Source organism: Protopterus annectens, chromosome 9.part0, assembly GCF_019279795.1.
Source record: "Protopterus annectens isolate FY-2018-M chromosome 9.part0, PAN1.0, whole genome shotgun sequence".
Classification (NCBI taxonomy): domain Eukaryota; kingdom Metazoa; phylum Chordata; order Ceratodontiformes; family Protopteridae; genus Protopterus; species Protopterus annectens.
The window spans coordinates 986,277,837-986,296,825 of NC_056743.1; the positions used below are offsets into that span (position 1 = coordinate 986,277,837).

The 18,989-nt window shown below is 42.5% G+C and overlaps 1 protein-coding gene across 1 annotated transcript in view; it reads right to left on the bottom strand.

Annotated features, from left to right (window-relative positions):
• Positions 1-18,989, bottom strand: part of ERBB3 (erb-b2 receptor tyrosine kinase 3) — a 708,562-nt gene that overhangs the window by 453,642 nt on the left and 235,931 nt on the right. The window lies entirely within an intron of this gene.

Below are 18,989 nucleotides of genomic sequence, written 5' to 3' on the forward strand. Positions count from 1 at the left end.
CCAGCCTCTTACAGCAAGAAATCTAAACAAAGCCATATGTAATGGAGGGGACAAAGACCAAAAAATAGGGACAGTTTTTAAACATTGCTCATAGAAACTTAGAAAGTTGCTAAAATAACAGGGTTTGCACTAGCATAACGTTATGAAGTCTAAAACTCCAATTTCTGTCATTATTTTCTGACTTCAGTCCTCAATGATTTGCCGGTGACTCGCCAGAAAACCATAATTATTTGAGAAACAGACCAAAAAAAATGAGACAAAAATCTGGACATTCTGCGAAAATCTGGACAGTTGAGAGGTGCAGACTGATTCAAAAGAAGAGAGAGGCTCACCTGTTTTATATTTAGAATCACAGACCCCTGGTGGAACTTACTTCAATTTGAAGTTCTAACCAATAAGTGTAAAGCTGCTTCCTTTACCTCCTTAAAATAACATAATTACACAGAGATCAAATATCACAAGGTATAGATGCATGCTGTAGACTTAGACAATAAACTTATTTATTGTGACTGTCAGCATGAGACATCTGCTAGTGAGGCAGAAATAACATTAAAGGGAAACCAGATGCAACAAGAGAAAGAGAAGGTGAGTAAACTACAACAGAATCTCAAAATGCTAACAAAACCACCAAAACAGAGGGGCAAATAAAGTTGCCATCCAAAACTCGCAACATGTGAGATTTAACTTTTGAAACAATTCTCTATTTTTTTTTTGAAAATGTAACCTGGGGGGCATTTAGAATCTAATGAAACACATTTTTATCAGCAGGAAGAAATTGAAGGGTCTAGATGAGAGTTGCAGGATGTTATGGGAATGGAAGGTGCAAAGGCAGCCTGGGAAGGATGTATGCATTGACCAGAGCATGCACAGTAAGCCAAGTCCTAAATGCTAACAAAGGTGAATTCTCTTTAGACAGATCAATCTTTCTCTACAGTAGTAGAGGCAACAGCTGAAAATAACAAATGCAATTCTTAAATGTATGACAGAAATATTTCTATGAGCTTTCTTACCATACAGTTTTCTCCCCTGTTGCCTGTTGACCACCAGTGCTGCCCTTTCAGGAGCCATCACGAAGGTAGCCATTAGTGCTTTTGTAGCTAGAGCCCTAACCCCATTCACTGGTGGCTGGTGTGAGCACCAACATTATTGCAGGGACATTCTATGTTCTCCTTGTGTGCGTGTGATGCCTAGCAATTGCCTAGAGGGTACTGTGACCAACCAAGCACATTTTCCCTAGTTCTATGGCCATTGTTGTTGAGTGCAAGCCTCCATTTGCATAGGATTGATTTGGCAAAGCGAGACAACCATTTACCACCACCCTCGGGATAAGTCAGCTAGTGTAAGCCACTCACTGCTACCTTCCACTGCCCGGCTCCTGGAGCACCTGAGCCACAAGTCAGACATGGGCCATCGAGGTCAGAGACTCGGATCCATGTGTTTATGCCACAGAGTCAGCAGACATGCATGTTTAAATGGAGGTGGGCAAAGAGACACAATTTAATGCTCTGACTACAGAATGGAAATTTCTGGTGACAGCCGTCTACTCACCTGTATTCTACAATAAATAGTTCCACTGAATGTATGAATTACTGCTATCAATCAGTGTTAATTGAGAAGATGGCAGCACCTTGCTCATAAATTGTAATATTTCAAGAAATGCTGGGAAAATATACATTATCCACAGTAACAGGTTATTAACATACATTATCCACAATAACAGGTGATTAATATAGTCCGACATTATGCTTATCTGCAGCACTGTACAGGCTGTGTTAATTAAACTGGTCACGATACAACATACTCACATTGAAACAATTACAATAATTTAAAATGACTTTTTTCTTACAGTCTGTTTTGATACATAAAGCCCCTGCTCCTGTATTGTATTACTGACAATGACTCGTCTTCAGTCTAACACTGCATGCAAGAAAATCAGTATAGTTACTTCCAGAAGTAGAGCCGTAAGATCCATACCATGTGTGTGTGTGTGTGTGTGTGTGTGTGTGTGTGTGTGTGTGTGTGTGTGTGCGTGTGTGTGTGTGTGTGTGTGTGTGTGTGTGTGTGTGTGTGTGTAATAACACACTTTGTAAAAATGGCACATTCAAATGGACTGAACTATAGGCAGGAAATTGTGTTTCTGAAGATGCAACAGCCTTGAGGGTGACTATATTAATTAGGGTAGTCCAGGGAGCAAAGCCCCCTGCATAAGACCAGGATGTGTGTAAGAAATCACAACTTTTAAAAAATTATGAGAATTTTTTTAGACTTGTTTTGACACAGAAACTGCATTCACACAGACTTATTTTTCTCACAGGTGAGTTTCGGTTCCTTGAGAATGACTCTCAATTTTTTCGACAGCCTGAACAATGAGAAGACTTTCACACAAAGTACCCAATTACCAGCATCAATGGGGTTATGAAAACCTGCAAGACTCTTAACAAAACAATCTATGCATCATCTAACTGGCTGCACCCAAAAATGAAAAACAGCAAAGCTTCCGAAGATAGCATGCAGAGCATTATGAAGCACTCTGGTTTGGATCGACCGATGCAGTCTACAGAAGTGAATGCTTTGGGATTAGAGAGCAAGAAAGAACAGTAAGGTGGAGATAGCTGACGATACTTCTTTTCTTTCGGTTTACTTCGGTTCCTTGAGAATGACTCTCAATTTTTTTGACAGCCTGAACAATGAGAAGACTTTCACACAAAGTACCCAATTACCAGCATCAATGGGGTTATGAAAACCTGCAAGACTCTTAACAAAACAATCTATGCATCATCTAACTGGCTGCACCCAAAAATGAAAAACAACAAAGCTTCCGAAGATAGCATGCAGAGCATTATGAAGCACTCTGGTTTGGATCGACCGATGCAGTCTACAGAAGTGAATGCTTTGGGATTAGTGAGCAAGAAAGAACAGTAAGGTGGAAATGGCTGACAATACTTCTACCCAGCTGTCCTAATGTCAGGTACAGGGCATCCACCAGACCAAGAGATGGGAATTAAAGCGCCTGATATTCGGGCAAGCCAAGGACTACTACAGCAAGAATAATCAACATTGCTATTACTATGACACTGAAGCACACTGAACGTCATAAAATGTACATGTAACATGCTGAAACAGATACCCAGGAAAATGTTATCTATATAACTTGCAATGTCAGTCATGTCAGCATTGTGACAAAATTTTATATTGCTTTAATCAAATCCACTTTCGGCCAAACCCAACATGCTCACAGATGGTAATGTGTTAATCATGTAAATGTTTTATAGCGGTGAGGTTTCATTGCTATAGGGAAAACATAATAAATGTTCATAAGGAAATCTGTATGTCATCTGACTGGGTAAAAAAGGGACAGCAGAAATACTTGTCAGTTTATGTACACATGCTTGTAATGTTGGATTTTTCATACTGTTGATTAAATATTGTACCCAATTAAGTACAATGAGTTTGTGCTAAGTATTGTTTATATTCAGCGTTCATCCATGTGACTGCATCAGTTTCAATGAAAATGTGATGAAGAAAAATGAAGTCTGAAAGTATTTGTAGAGAACTGTGGGCCATGCAAATATACAGGAAAGGAGAGGAAACATGCAGATCAGCTCCAAACAACTGATGTTGACTGCTTAGACAACTTATTAAAACGCTCCAGCCAAAAGGCTAGAAACTAAGATAGGAGAAACAATACGCATCAGAATCGGGAGAATGCTGCCAATTGCCTCTGAGATATTTCCCAGTGTACAAAACTTTAGGACCAGAATGGATGCCCTATATACCAAGAAAGCTGACTTAATAAAATAAGAAAAAAAGAATATGACAACACTACTGTGATAATTAAGGAATCACATTATTTAAAAATGTACTTAAAATTTACAGTCAATCACTTATGGCTTACAAATGTTCATATCACCAGAAACTGCAGGAGTGCACCTGCTATTGTTTTTGTTTTTTAATGCCTTACATAATAGGTATTATACCATGATCCCCCCAAAACGTGCACGCTGATTGGCCAGCGTGCCCGTTGTAAATCGAGTTATACTAATGGAAAAAGGTCCGGTCGCCCGGACTTTTTTCCATTAGTATAACTTGGTTTTTTAAAACACTGCCTCGCTATGTTAAATGGGTTTAACATAGCGAGACAGCTTTAAAATAAGCAACGGCTCCGTTGCTTATTTTAAAGCTGTCTCGCTATGTTAAACCCATTTAACATAGCACGGAGAAAGCAAGATCTCCGTTGCTTTTTTTTAGTGTTTCGCTATGTTAAATGAGTTTAACATAGTGAAACAGTTTTAAAATAAGCAACGGAGATGTCCGTTGCTTATTTTAAAACTGTCTCGCTATGTTAAACTCATTTAACATAGCGAAACACTAAAAAAAAAGCAACAGAGATCTTGCTTTCTCCGTTGCTTTTGCCCACAGCTCTGATGTACTGCGCAGTACATCAGAACTGCCGCGGATGCCAGACATCTGCGGAAGGGCAGTAAACAGGCATTATACTATGCCATTATTTAAGAAAAGTAATAGTTTCTTTTCTTAAATAATGTCATATAATAGCAATAACCACTTCTGGTGTGGGTAATGCTAAATTTACCCACGGTTGGCTTTGTTTGGTCCTCGGGCCGCCTCGGGACCAAACCACGCCAACCGTGGGTAAATTTAGCATTACCCACACCCAGGCGTGGGTTATTGCTATATTAACATTCAGGGTACAGGAGATCAGGAATCTGTGTAATCTGTGCACTGCCTTTCAGTTCACAGTCAAAGGAAAGAGAAGTGGCACACGGACAGTTATGGTATTGTTGGAAGGTATGCTTATGTGACATGATACATAATCACATGGCAAATAAAGAAATCCTGCTGATGTCTGATAGATCAATATTGACATTCCTGTATCTGAAGTCTGGAACAAGCTAGAAGCCAGAACATCCACCAAAGTCGTATTCCTGGAGAAATTACATATGGTCACTTAGCCTGTACTGCTTTATTAATGTGTTCATTTATTTTATATATATATATATATAGAGAGAGAGAGAGACAGGAAGAGAGAAATTTTTTGGCAAGCAATTAAATTAAGTGCTCTAAAGGCCCATTTTCAGACATGACAAAAGCAAATGCAGAAGTAAATGTACAAAATATAGTGTTACAGATGGATGAAACCCTGAACACATCCCAGACAACCCGGGACTGATTACTGATCTCAACAGCACAGAGCAGCCGACAGAAGGAGAAGAATGATGAGGGACTTGACTGCTCATGTCTCCTAGGATGAGAGGGTTGGGGCAATTATCCTTGGGGCATACATGCCTGTTACATCCTCTGGTAAAGACTGGTGAACTAAATTATAGCAGAGATACTCTGCTAGAACTTTAACTATTAAACTCTCCATGTAAAAGGCTTGCTGAGTTACTGTCTGTGGGGCCTGTGTGGCCTACAACACACTACCAACTCTGCAAGTTAGGAATCATGCTCAAACATGGTCCGAAGTGCTAAGTGCAAGCATTGTCAACTTTTACCAGTTACAGAAGGAAGAGAAGACAAAAGAGATGTGAAAGATCACAAAAATGCAGATCCCGGGCTGGAATCACTGCCAGATTAAAAACTAACTCCTACAGGCCTGCACTTCCATCTATTTTACCGGCAAACTGGCTGAAATTTTGCCAGAAAATACGGGTTGCTGTGATCTACGCAGTTAGCAAAACAGCACTGTTTTTTTTTTCAAGGAGACAGACTGTGATAAATCAGAACAATGGTTTTCCTCCGACAAGTTTACACTTAGAACCAACTACTTGCGTGTTTTCCCCAAACCAAGACTTTTGAAAACTGTGTGCTTATTATGGAAATAAGACAAAAATTGGCTCGCATTACTTGACAATATAATGCATTGTAATACAAAGAAAGGTGCCAAAAACCTTGCCTGTTAACTCGCCGTGACACACTTGTACCAACGTAATATTAAAAGACATGAAAAAGTGTAACAACCAGATACTTAACTATGGGCCAAGCACAGTGAACATTTCACTCAATAAACACCAATTACTGACCATGTACTGCACCGTCTACGTGCATATCTCTCAATTATCCTTATTATTAATTAATTAATTATTATCCTTTTCTACTTTTCCTCTGTCTTCTTATTTTTTGTGTTGTAAAGTTTTCTATATCCATATTCCTTTCTGTATTTCTCTTCAAATATCTTTGGTGCTGCTCTTTTTGTATTGGCTAGTTTTGCTTTCTTCTTTGCAAAAATATTTCACCATGTTAAATCTCTCTCTCTTTCCCATGTCCATATTTCTTCTTCAGATGTTTCCTGACCTTCCTGTTCCCCCTTCTAAGAGGACTAACTCCATCTTGCTGTGATGTAACCTGTGTTAGACCTTCTACATCAAATCCTTCACTTTGCAGGCACTCAGTAACTTCAACTTCTTTTTTTTTTTTTAACTTCTACTTTACTGATCTTTTCTACGTTCCATCGTTGTGATACATATGTATTTTTTGTGTGTGTGAAATTTTCCATATCTGGATGCCTTTGCCTGTATTTCTCTTCAAATATCTTTGGGGCTGCCTTCTTTACATTGATTAATTTGGCTTTCTCCTTTGCAGATGGGAGAAAGGAAATTCACCCCGGGGATCACGTCAGTTGCCCTGTTAGACAGGGGTCCAGAGAAGTAAATAGTGTGGGAAGAAATAGCCAGGGAATTGTTATGGCTAGGCTTGTATAGGCCCTAGGGCCGATAGGCTAGTACCAACCTATGAACCTATGAACCTATAAACATTTGCTCCTTAGAAAACAAAATAAACTTCCTAAGACTAGAGTTGACTACTCAAAGCAAGGTGAGAAACTGTTGTGTACTTATCTTCACAGAGACATGGGTAAATTCCAGCATAAATGATAGGGCAGTTTAAGTGGAGGGGCTATCATTATTTTGAGCAGTCAGATCCCACAGAGTCTATATCACAACGTAGAATTTACAAAAGTTTGATTGTTGTAATATTGAACCCTTATGTCCGAAACCCAACAAAACCGAAAGCACAGAACAGCAATTTTTTCCCAGGGAAAAAAATTGATGTTCCAAAAAAAAAAAAAAAAAAAAATTTCTGTTCCGTGACAAGAAAAAAACATAACCTTAAACTTAAACTGAAGTGGGGGGCTTTGCCCCCCATGACCCCACACCCTCCCAACTTAAATATACCAACTCCGAGATTGTACCACAGTAGAGGAACTATCAAATCCCCAAAAACGGTCCACCAATTTTTTTCCCTGGGAAAAAAGTCGATGTGCCGTGGTTTCACTATTTTCCACTTTCGGACTTTAGGGTTCAATATTGCAACATTCAAACTTGTTTTAGTTCAACGTTGTAATATAGAACCGATCCCAGACTCTCAGTGGGAAATCTCAGAGAGGAGGAGTCTGTATTTATGTCAACAATAACTGCTGTTCCAACTGCGAGATGGTCTCCACTCACTGCTCTGAAAATATATAGAGTACATGTCGCTAAATTGTAGACCATTCTACTTGCCCAGGGAATTTAATGAAGTTAGTATCACAGCTGTATACATTCCTCCCAGTGCTAATATAAATGAAGCACTGGCAACAATATACCAGCTGATCAGTGAACTGTAAAACCAGAATCCGGACCATGTTCACATAATAGCAGAAGACTTCAATCAGGCCAATCTGAAGTCAGTTCTATCACATTACTATCTGCACAGAGATTTTGTAGCTAGGGGTGAGAACATATTAGATAAGGTCTATACCAATATCAAACTAGCATTTAAGAAAGTGCCTCACCCACACCTGGGAAATTCAGACCATCTCTCTATAATGCTTATAATGTTAGTTCCATTGTGTGGAACATTGTTAACCAGACGGAAGCCATCCAAGAAACAATTAAAGATATGGCCAGAGGAAGCAATCTCAGCACTCCAGGACTGTTTTGAAAGCACAGACTGGAACATGTTCAAAGAGGCGACCACTGTAAACCAGCCATTCAACCTAGGTGAGTACACAGAATCTGTGCTGGGATATATATCAAAGTGTATGGATGATGTGACAGTCAATAAGAACATCGCTACATGGGCCAACCAGAAACCCTTGCTTACAAGTGGGGTGTACAAGCTACTGAGAGCACTCAATACTGCCTTTATCTTGTGTGATAAGGATGCCCTCAGGTTAGCCAGAGCGAAAAAATAGAGGTGTGAGAGATGCTAAACATGCCTATGGACAGAAAATTCAGTCAATTCACATACCTAAAAGACTCCAGGCGTCTGTGGCAAGGAATTCAATCCATAACAGACTACAGTCTCTCATCTTCTCAGTGCGATGTCAGCAGTGAATTTCTCAACAAGCTCAACATACATTTTAGCCAGTTTGAGGAAAAGAACAACACTACAGCAATAAAGGTTTTTACCACCTAGGATGATGAAGTGCTCTGTCTCAACCCAGCTGTCATTTGGAGGACCTTACACAGACTAAACCCAATTGAAAGCAGCTGGACCTGACAACATTCTAGGGCGGGTACTCAGGGACTGTGCTGATCAACTGACAAACATACTCACTGATATCTTTAACACCTCTTTGAGTCAGGCAATTATACCCAAACGTTTTAAAAACACAACCATCACACCAATACCCAAAAAGTCTCCACTATCAAGCCTCAATGACTACTGCCCCCATAGCTTTCACTTCCACTGTAATGAAGTGCTTCAAAAGGCTGGTCAATAACTACATAACACCAAAACCTCCTGCAACTTTTGAGCCACTCCAATTTGCACACCAATCTAATTGCTCCAACGTAGATGCTATTTCATTGGCACTTCACTTATTTCTGGCCCACCTGGGAAACAAAAACTGCTATGTGTATATGCTATTCACAGACTTCAGCTCTGCCTTCAACAATGTCATCCCGCAGCATCTGATAAAGAAAGTGGTTCAACTGTGTATCAGTACCCCACCGTGCAATTGGATACTAGACTTCCTCACAGATAGATCCCAGACAGTATGTTTTAGCAAGAGCATCTCGAAAAGCATCATTATGAATACTGGGGTACCACAGGGTTGTGTCTTGAGCCCCTTGCTGTTCACTTTGCTGACCTGTGACTGGATTGCCAGGTACAGTTCAAATCAAATAATTAAATTTGCAGATGACATAACAGCTGTGGGTCTCATCAGCAATGACGATGAAACAGCCTACCGAGAGGAGGTTAATCAATTGATTGTATGGTGTGACAACAATAACCTGGCACTGAATGTGAACAATGCCATGGAGATAACTGTTAATTTCAGAAGGAACCATGGAGCGCACCCTCCACTCACAATCCACAGAGAAATAGTGGAGAGGGTAAAAAGCACCAAGTTCTTGGCAGTACATATTGTGGAGGACTTGCTATGGTCCATAAACACAAATTCCACTGTCAAGCATGCAGAACAGCATCTCCATTTTCTGTGAAGAATTAGAACAGCAAACCTTCCACCTCCTGTTCTCACAACCTTCTACAGGGGCACTATAGAAAGCATCTTGTCAAACAGTCTTTTGGTATGGTATGGAAACTGCTCTGCTTTGGATCGGAAGTCTCTCCAAAGGGTGGTGAAAGCAGCAGAGAAAATTATTAGGACAGCTCTTCCATCTATTCAAGACCTATACTTGTCTCGATGTCTCAGCGGAGCCACAAAAAACAGTCAGGGACTTCACTAACCCCGCCCATGGACTGTTTTCCTTTCTATCATTTGGCAAGCACTATTGCAGTATGCGGTGCAAAACCATCAAAATCAGTAAAGTACAGTTGTGCACACTTACCATAAATGTAGATGTTTGAGTGTGTTCACTGCTGCAGTCATCACATTTGGGTTATCCCTGCCAGGGTAGTCCTCAGTTGGCCCGAATACCAGAGGCTTAGTATTTCTGCATTGGTTGCTGTCGCTTCAGGACTGACATCAGGTCGTCAGTAGCATAAAGAAAGGCAGCCAGTGCCATTACATCAGTTTTTCTTGCCCCAACTGTCAGGAGCCCTCAAGTGGGAGCCAGTATATGGTGGAAGAACCCCACCAGTAGAAAGTAAATACCAAAAAGTTCCATGTAAGGAGAGAGAGAGACAGAGAGAGAGAGTGAGAGAGAGAGAGAGAGAATGGGGATGGAGGGTGGGAAACCAGGACTGCAATAGTGAATACACTCAAGCATCTACATTTATGGTAAGTGTACACAACTGTACTATGGTCTTCGTGTTTCACTGTTGCAGTCATCATATTTGGGTTGATTCCCAAAGCTGATAAAAAGGGTGGAGGCAGTCAAGAAGATTAGGGGCTGGCTAGGATGTCCTGCAAGACTGCAGTGGCAAAGCCTGCCCTGGATTTGGAGAAGATAGGCAGGTTGTAATGCTTGGTGAAGGTGTGAACAGATGTCCATGTTGCAGTTTCCAGGATGTCCCTGGTGGGGACTCTTCTGAGGAAAGCTGCAGAGGTGGAAGTTGCTCTGGTAGAGTGAGTCCTGACCCCCTTAGGGGGAGGTTTCCCGTGTTGCTTGTAGCAGAAATGGATGCATTGTGCTATCTATTTGGAAATGGTTTGTTTGGATATGGCTTTGCCCTCTGCTCCTGCAGCAAAGCAGACTATTGATCAGTCTTTCTGAATGATTTAGTCCTGTCTAGATAGAATCTGAGCTGTCTGTGCACATCTAGAGAGTGTAGTATCCTTTCCTCTTGTTTTGTGGGTTAGGGAAACAGGTGGGAAAATGAATGGATTGGTTGAGAGCCACACTGGACACCACTTTTGGCATGAAGGATGGGTTAGTCCTGAGGGACACCCTGTCAACATGGAAGATGATGAAGGGCTCTACAGCCATGAGGGCTTGTAGCTCGGATACTCTTCTGGCTGAAGTGATGGCCAGAAGCAATGCTGTCTTCCAGGAGAGAAAAGTACAGTTGTGTACACTTACCATAAATGTAGATGTTTGAGTGTATTCACTGTTGCAGTCATTACATTTGGGTAATCCTGCTGGCAGGTTGCCCTCAGTCGGCCTGAATTCCAAAGTCTTGGGTCCTGCATCGTCTGCTGTCGCCCCTTCCCTGACATCAGGTCTTCAGGGGTATAAAAGAAGCAGCCAACGCCATTTTCTTCAGTTTTTCTTGCCCCAGATGTCAGGTGCCCCCTGAAAGGGTAGCCAAAATTTATATATATATATATATATATATATATATATATATATATATATATATATATATATATATAAATACATACACCAATATAAACTTTACCTTCATCTACAAGCAAATACACCACATAGGTTGTATGAATCAGAGAAGGAAAGAAAAGTCCCAGTAGAAAAAAGGGGGGATGGCGGGTGGGTAACCTAGACTGCAACAGTGAAAACACTAGAACATCTACATTTATGTTAAGTGTACACAACTGTACTATGTTCTTCGTGTTTCACTGTTGCAGCCATTACATTTGGGTAGAGTTCCAAAGCTATGGATGGGAGGATGGAGCTACACAGCAGTAGGAGCAGCTATGAGACCCTGCAGAACTGCAGTGGCAAAGCCTGCCCTGGATTTAGAGTAGAGTGGCAGATGATAGTGCTTTGTAAAGGTGTGCATTGAACTCCAAGTAGCAGCCGCTAATATGTCTTTGGTTGGTACTCCCCTGAGAAAGGCTGCTGAAGTGGCTGCAGCTCTGGTGGAATGTGGCCTAATGCCCTTGGGCACTGATTTGCCATGGTGTAAATAGCAGAAATGTATGCAGTGGCCTATATACATTGAAATAGTCTGCTTTGAGATAGCCTTTCTTTGTGATCCTGCAGCATATGCCACTAGTAATTGCTCTGTCTTCCTGAACACTTTGGTTCTGTCCAAGCAGAATCTAAGTTGTCTGTGTATGTCCAAAGAATGCAGAATTCTCTCCACCTTGTTCTGTGGATTCGGATAAAAAGTTGGCAGATGAATAGTTTGGTTAAGAGCCACAGTGGACACCACCTTAGGCATAAATGTTGGGTTTGTCCTCAGAGATAAAACATGATAAAAGGTTCCAAAGCCATGAGTGCCTGTAGCTCTGAAACCCGTCTTGCATAAGTTATTGCTAGGAGCAGAGCTGTTTTCCAAGATAAAAACTCTGTATCAGCAGTAGTAGCTGGCTCAAAAGGAGGCAGGGTGAGTTTTTCCAAGACATAGTTGAGGTCCCATGCAGGCATTGGTGATCTCCTTGGAGGCCTTAAGTTTTTGGCTCCTCTGAGGTACTACTTTAATAAAGGATGACAAAAGATTGGTGGCTCTGTATTGTAATGAGCCGAAATGGCAGAGGTATGAATTTTAATTGATGAAAAAGATAGGCCTTTGTCCAGCATCTCAGTTAAGTATTGCAAAATCCGAGGAATATTTGGTACAGCTGTATCCGTTCCTTGTGTCTGGTTCCAAGCACAGAATCTTTTCCATTTTCCAGCATAAGATTTTCTAGTACTAGGCCTTCTGGCTTCCAAAATAACATCCATCACAACTTTACTGAGAGGTGTGTTTTGTATGACTACATTATCCGCCATGCTGCCAGGTTTAAAGTACTGAGTTGGCTGTGCAGGATCTGATTGTTTTGCTGGGACAGTAGATGAGGTATTTGAGGTAAGGTCCAAGCTGGGCCTTGAGACAAGTTCCTTAGGATTGGATACCAGTACTGGCGGGGCCAGTCTGGGGCAATCAGTATCATCTTTGGCTTCTCCTATCTGACCTTTAGTAGTACCTTGGGGAGGAGAGGCAGTGGAGGAAAGGCATATACTGATAGTTTTTTCCAGCTGAAAGATAGGGTGTCCACTCTCAATGCTTGTCTGTGATAAGTCCTTGTGCAGAATCTTTTTAGTTGGTAGTTGTGAGGGGAGGCAAATAGATCTATGTCTGGGCATCCCCATTTCCTTGTTATCATGCTGAAGTCTTGTGGGTCCAGCTGCCACTCGTGGGGATCCATGAAGTTTCTGCTTAGTTCGTCTGCCAGAGTGTTTTCCTTTCCTGGCAGGAATTGTGCCTGCAGATGTACTTGGTAAGTCAATGCTGTGTCCCACAAGGTCATGGTTAGTCTGCAAAGGGGGTAAGAATGTGTGCCCCCCCTGCTTGTTTATATACCACATGACTGTGGTGTTGTCTGTCTTTATCAGTAGTTGTCCCGGATGAAGTAGGTCCTTGAAGGCTGTCAGGGCATTTTGAACAGCTAGCATCTCCTTTTGATTGATATGTAGATGCATTTGGTTTGAGGACCATGTGCCCTGAATGTATCTTCCTGCCATGTGAGCCCCCCCAGGCATAATCTGAAGCATCCGTTGTTAGTGTCTGCCTGGCTGGGGGTAATGTGAATGGCTGTCCCTTGTTCTGGTGACAAGCCTACGCCCACCATCGAGTCCAAACACTTTTTAGGTACCATTGAAGTTTCCTCATATCCAGTCTTGGATTTGGAATTAGTAGGATGCAGGATGCCATGAAGCCCAAAGCCTGCAAAATTTTTCTTGCAGATAACTGGGCCTTTGTTGCCAACATTTTGAAATAGGTAGTCAGTTGCCTTTGTTTGTCTGGCATGAGATAAGCCATCTGGGCAGTTGTATTTAAGCTTGCACCCAGGAATATTATCTCTTGAGAGGGTACTTGTTTTGATTTCTTTTTGTTGACTGTGTACCCTAGGCATGTTAGAAGTCTTTTCACGAATGCCAAATGCTGTAGAAGAATGTCCTTATTCTGTGCTTGAATTAGGCAGTCGTCCAAGTAAGGATATATTTGTATTCCTCTTTGTCTGCAGAATGCAATTACTGGTGCCAGGCACTTTGTAAAGACCCTGGACGCAGTAGATAAGCCAAAGGGCAGAGCAGAGAACTGGTAATGCATTGAGCCAGCCTTGAATCTGAGGTATCTTCTGTACGATTGTCTGATTGGGACATGCAGGTATGCCTCTTTAGGTCTAAAGTCAAAAGCCAAGCATTGTTGCCCAGCATGGGCAGAACTGCTACAAAGTCAACATTTTGAATGTTGGTATATCCAGGAATGTGTTCAAAATAGATAGGTCCAGTATTGGTCTCCAGTTCTTGTCCTTTCTGGATGCCAAGAACAGTCTTGAGTAAAATCCTTGTCCCTGCTCTAGCTCTGGTACTTGTTGAATGGCCCCCGTGTCCATGAGGGATGAGACTTGTTTTTGTGCCTCTGCCCATTGATTTTTTGGCAGATCTGGCCAGCCGTTTGCCTTTGGCAGGGTATGGAAATGGAACTAGTAGCCTTGTGACACCATATTTAGGACCCACTTGTCCTGGGTTATAATGTGCCAATTTTGAGAAAAAAGTGCTAATTTCCCCCCTAAGGGTGCTGCCAGGGCATAAGTGCTTGGTGCTGGCAGGGGGAAGTCATTGGGACTGTTTCCTGTACGGTTGTGATTTGTCTTCTCCAACTTTGGAGGTAGAAGCACCCCATTGCTTTGACCTGTATGAACCTTGCGCCTGGGGTCTGCCTCTAGGGCATCTGGATCTGCCCCTTTGAGGTCTGTCTGACACAGGAAAGGACATATTCTTTGTAGGCCAGTGTCTACTAAACCAAGGTGGCTGTACTTGTAAAAAATCTTTGACAGTTTGCATAGATTTAGCTTTGTCCTCCATTTTCTTTAACACCTCTTCTGCCTTAACACCAAACAAAGTATCAAGCTGTAAAGGTGCATCTAATAATTTAACTTTAGCATGATCAGGCAGATTTTGTTCCTTTAACCAAGCATGCCTCCTAATTACAGAACCCATAACTGCGGCCCTGCAGGAGTCCTCCAAAGAATCAAAATCACATTGCAAATTATGCTTTCCAACTTGTTCAGCTGCATGCAATAAATCCTGCATTTCCTTGTTTTCTGCACATTCAGAGTTTAACAACATTTTCTGTTTAAGCAATGCCATGACATGTTGCTGATATTTGAGCATATGAAACTGACAGTTTAAGGCCCTTATAGCCAAGGTAGCAGATGTGTAAACCTTTTTCCCCATCTATCCAGTGCCCTAGAATCCCTGTCAGAGGGGGTAGGGTTTTTTGCAGCGGATGCCTTAACTCCTTTGGGACCCTGTGAAATAGTTTCTGGGTCAGCAGCAGAGTTTTTAAAAAGGAATTTATGAGAGTCTGGAACCCTGTAATATCTGTCAGGCTTAACAGGAGCTGAAGGTAAGGAGTCAGGGGTCAGACTAGACTCCGAAAACACATTATCTACAATGTCTAACACAGGTGGAATGGCAAGAGGCCTGTGTTGAGGAAGTAAAAGGAAATCCCTGAGCCTCATTTTAGATTCTGAAAAATCTTGGCTCTCCCAGTGGAAATGCTCCCTCATGGTATGCAAGGTTTCCCCAAAAGAATAGTCTTCTGGAGGAGAAGCTGAAGGAATAGATTCTTCACCATCAGAATCCTCATAGGGGGGAAGAGAATATTCCTGGTCAGAAGAGGAATCAGAAGAAATAGAAACCCGATCTAAACATTCGTAGTCAGTCTCTTGCCTAGGCCTCTTATCAGGAGGGGGATGGGAACCCCTGATCAAGGTAATCAAGTCTTTGGGCATTTTGAGCATCTGTTTTTTGGGCATAGAGGCCTGTCCACGTGGCTCTTGAGTTTGTTTCTTTGATTTAGAAGGTGCCTCAGTCTTTGCTTTTGAAGCTGAAGACAGTTTAATGTAAAGATGTTTAGGTCTGAATACACCCTCAGAAGCCGGTGCCTGCTCAGTGGCTCTGGCCCCATCTGAGGGAATAGTGTCCGAGGCTCCAATACCTTGAGTTTCCAGCGGCATAGCCAACTCCACAGGGAGTTGGTAGTGGCCTGCGACTCTAAAGTATCGGGCATCAGGGGCTGCAAAAGCACCTCACTGAGAACCGGCGAACCGGCGACTGGCTTAGGAGAAGCTTCGTCGTCGGTTTTGGACCTCGGTTGTTTATCTCTCTCCTTTTCCTTGCGTTTTTTGTGAACTCCGATAGTCGGATGGCTATCCTACGACATTTCTGGATAATTAAACCAGCGTCCACAATAGTTTGAAGCAAAATCATACCGACGCTTAATAGTGCGTTGGTTAAATCTAGCACAAAACCGACAACCAGAAACATTGTGATCAGGGCCTAGGCAAGGAATGCAGTAAGAATGAAAGTCCCTATGAGGTATTTGCTTTCCACAAGAAATGCAATTATTAACTTTTTCTGACATCAGACTGGAGCAAGAAAAATGTTTCCCTAACGGGGTACTCAGCTTTATTGAAGACTTTGGGTCTGAAACTCGAACAAGAAAATCTCAGGAGTCGGCCGACCGGCACTTGCGAACTGCTTCTGCTTTGGGCACCGCGCGGCAAGAAAGACTGAAGAAAATGACGTTGGCTGCTTCTTTTATACCCCTGATGACCTGACGTCAGGGAAGGGGCGACAGCAGCTGAAGCAGGACCGAAGACTTTGGAATTCAGGCCGACTGAGGGCAACCTGCCAGCAGGATTACCCAAATGTAATGACTACAACAGTGAAACACGAAGAAAGTACAGTTTTGTACCTACCATAAATGTAGATGTCCGAGAGGAATGCATCTGCAGTCTTAACAAATGGGTTGTCCTGTCGTCAGGCAGCCCTTCGGTCGGCCGGATTCCAAAGTCTGGGTCTGGCTTCGGCTGGTGTCGCACTCCACCCGACGTCATTGCGGCAGTTCTTCGGGTATAAAGGCATCAGCCGACGCCATTTTCCTCAGTGTTTCTTGCCCCAGATGCCAGGTGCCCTCTTGGATGGCTAAATTTGGATAAATGCCAAAGTTTCCAAATAGTAGAGAGCAAACACACAAAATAAACATGTATGTACATATATACAAACAAATACACCATAATAGATCCCCCCCAAGCTAGCTGAAGATTGGTAAGTACCCTAGGAGTACCTCAGAGGGGAAGGAGGGTGGGTAATCCTGACTGCAGATGCATTCCTCTCGGACATCTACATTTATGGTAGGTACAAAACTGTACTATGTCCTTCAAGGATGCATCTGCAGTCTTAACAAATGGGTAGAATACCATAGTTAAACTAGGGGAGGAGGAAATGAGAATATATTATGGTGTAGTTAGGATCCCTTGCAAAACAGCAGTGGCAAAACCAGCACGGTATCTAGAGTATAGAGGTAGGTTGTAATGCTTGGCAAATGTATGCACGGAGGTCCAAGTAGCAGCCTCTATAATGTCCTTGGTAGCCTCTCCTCGTAAGAAAGCTGTGGTAGTGGCTGTAGCCCTTGTGGAGTGAGGCCTGATATTCTCTGGAGTTTTCTTTCCATGGTAGGAGTAACAAAATCTAATGCAATTTCCTATCCATTTGGAGATTGTCTGTTTAGAAATTGGATTTCCTTCTTTTCCTGTTGCATATGCTACCAGAAGCTGGTCAGTTTTTCTATTTTTTTTTTTGTCCTGTCCAGGTAGTAGCGTAATTGTCTGTGTACATCCAAGGTATGTAAGAGCTTTTCTCCCCTGTTCTGTGGATTGGGGAAGAATGTAGGAAGGTGGATAGCCTGATTTAAAGAGACTCTGGATACCACCTTAGGCATAAATGTAGGATTTGTTCTCATGGACACTCTATCTTGATGGAAGATCAGGAAGGGTTGTACTGCCATTAATGCCTGTAGTTCAGAGACCCTTCTTGCTGAAGTTATTGCCAGCAGGAAAGCAGTCTTCCAGGATAAGTATTGCAATTCTGCTGTAGCTGCTGGTTCGAAGGAGGTAGAGTCAGTTTTTCCAGCACAAAGTTCAAGTCCCATGCTGGCAAGGGAGGTTTCCTGGGAGGTTTTACATTTTTAATTCCCCTCAGAAACTGTCTGAGCAGAGGATGTGAGAAAACAGGAGGATTCAAGCTGTATTCTGCTGAAATAGCTGATGCATGTATTTTGATGGAGGAATAGGACAGGCCTGCATGGAAGAGCTCCGCCAAGTACTCCAGGATGTTGGCTATGTTCACCAGTGTCACATCTTGCCCCTTTGCAGTACTCCAGATGAGATATCTTTTCCATTTTGCTGCATAATTCTTTCTTGTTGAAGGTGTACGAGCCTCCAGGATAATGTCTTTAACCCTTTGGGATAAATCTGGGTTAATTGCTGTTATGTAATGTTCCAGGCAGTCAGCTGCAGAGTTTTTAGGTTTGGATGCAGAATGTTGTAGTTGTTCTGTGTCAGCAGTAATGGGATCAGGGGCAGTGCCCATATTTGTTCCCGGGACATGCTCCTCAGCAGTGGATACCAATGTTGCCTTGGTCAATTTGGGGCTATCAGAATGATCCTCGGACGTTCCTCTTTGATCTTGAGAAGCACCTTGTGCATCAAAGGAAGTGGTGGGAATGCGTATGCTGTCAGGCTTTTCCAACTGAAGGATAGGGAGTCAACCTTCCAAGCAAGTGGGTGGTAAGTCCTTGTGCAGAATTTCTTCAACTGGTGATTGAGTGGGGATGCAAACAAGTCTATTTGTGGTAATCCCCATTCTCTTGTGATGGTTTTGAAAATGTCCGGATGCAGCATCCATTCGTGGGCATCTGTTGTAGTTCTGCTTAATGTGTCTGCTAGAATGTTTTCCTTCCCTGGTACATAAATTGCCTGTAACTAAATGTTGTAGCTCAGAGCCACATCCCATAGGTCCAGTGCCAGCCGGCATAGAGGGTATGAGTGTGTGCCTCCCTGTTTGTTGATGTACCACATAACTGTGGTGTTGTCTGTATCATCAACTGGCCTTCTTGGAGAAGAGGTCTGAATGCCTGGATTGCCAATTTTACTGCCATCATTTCTTTTAGATTTATGTACAGATGCAGCTGGTCTTGAGTCCATAGGTCCTGAATGCACTTGCCCATCATGTGTGCACCCCAGCCGAGGTCTGAGGCATCTGTCGTGATGGTTTGTCTTGGTTGACTTTTGCAGAAGGACAGTCCTGTGTTTGCTTGACAGGCCTGAGCCCACCATAAGAACTCTTGCTTCAGGCATGGGATCATTGGAATTTTGGTTTCTAGGCTGTGCTTGTGCTGAGACCACA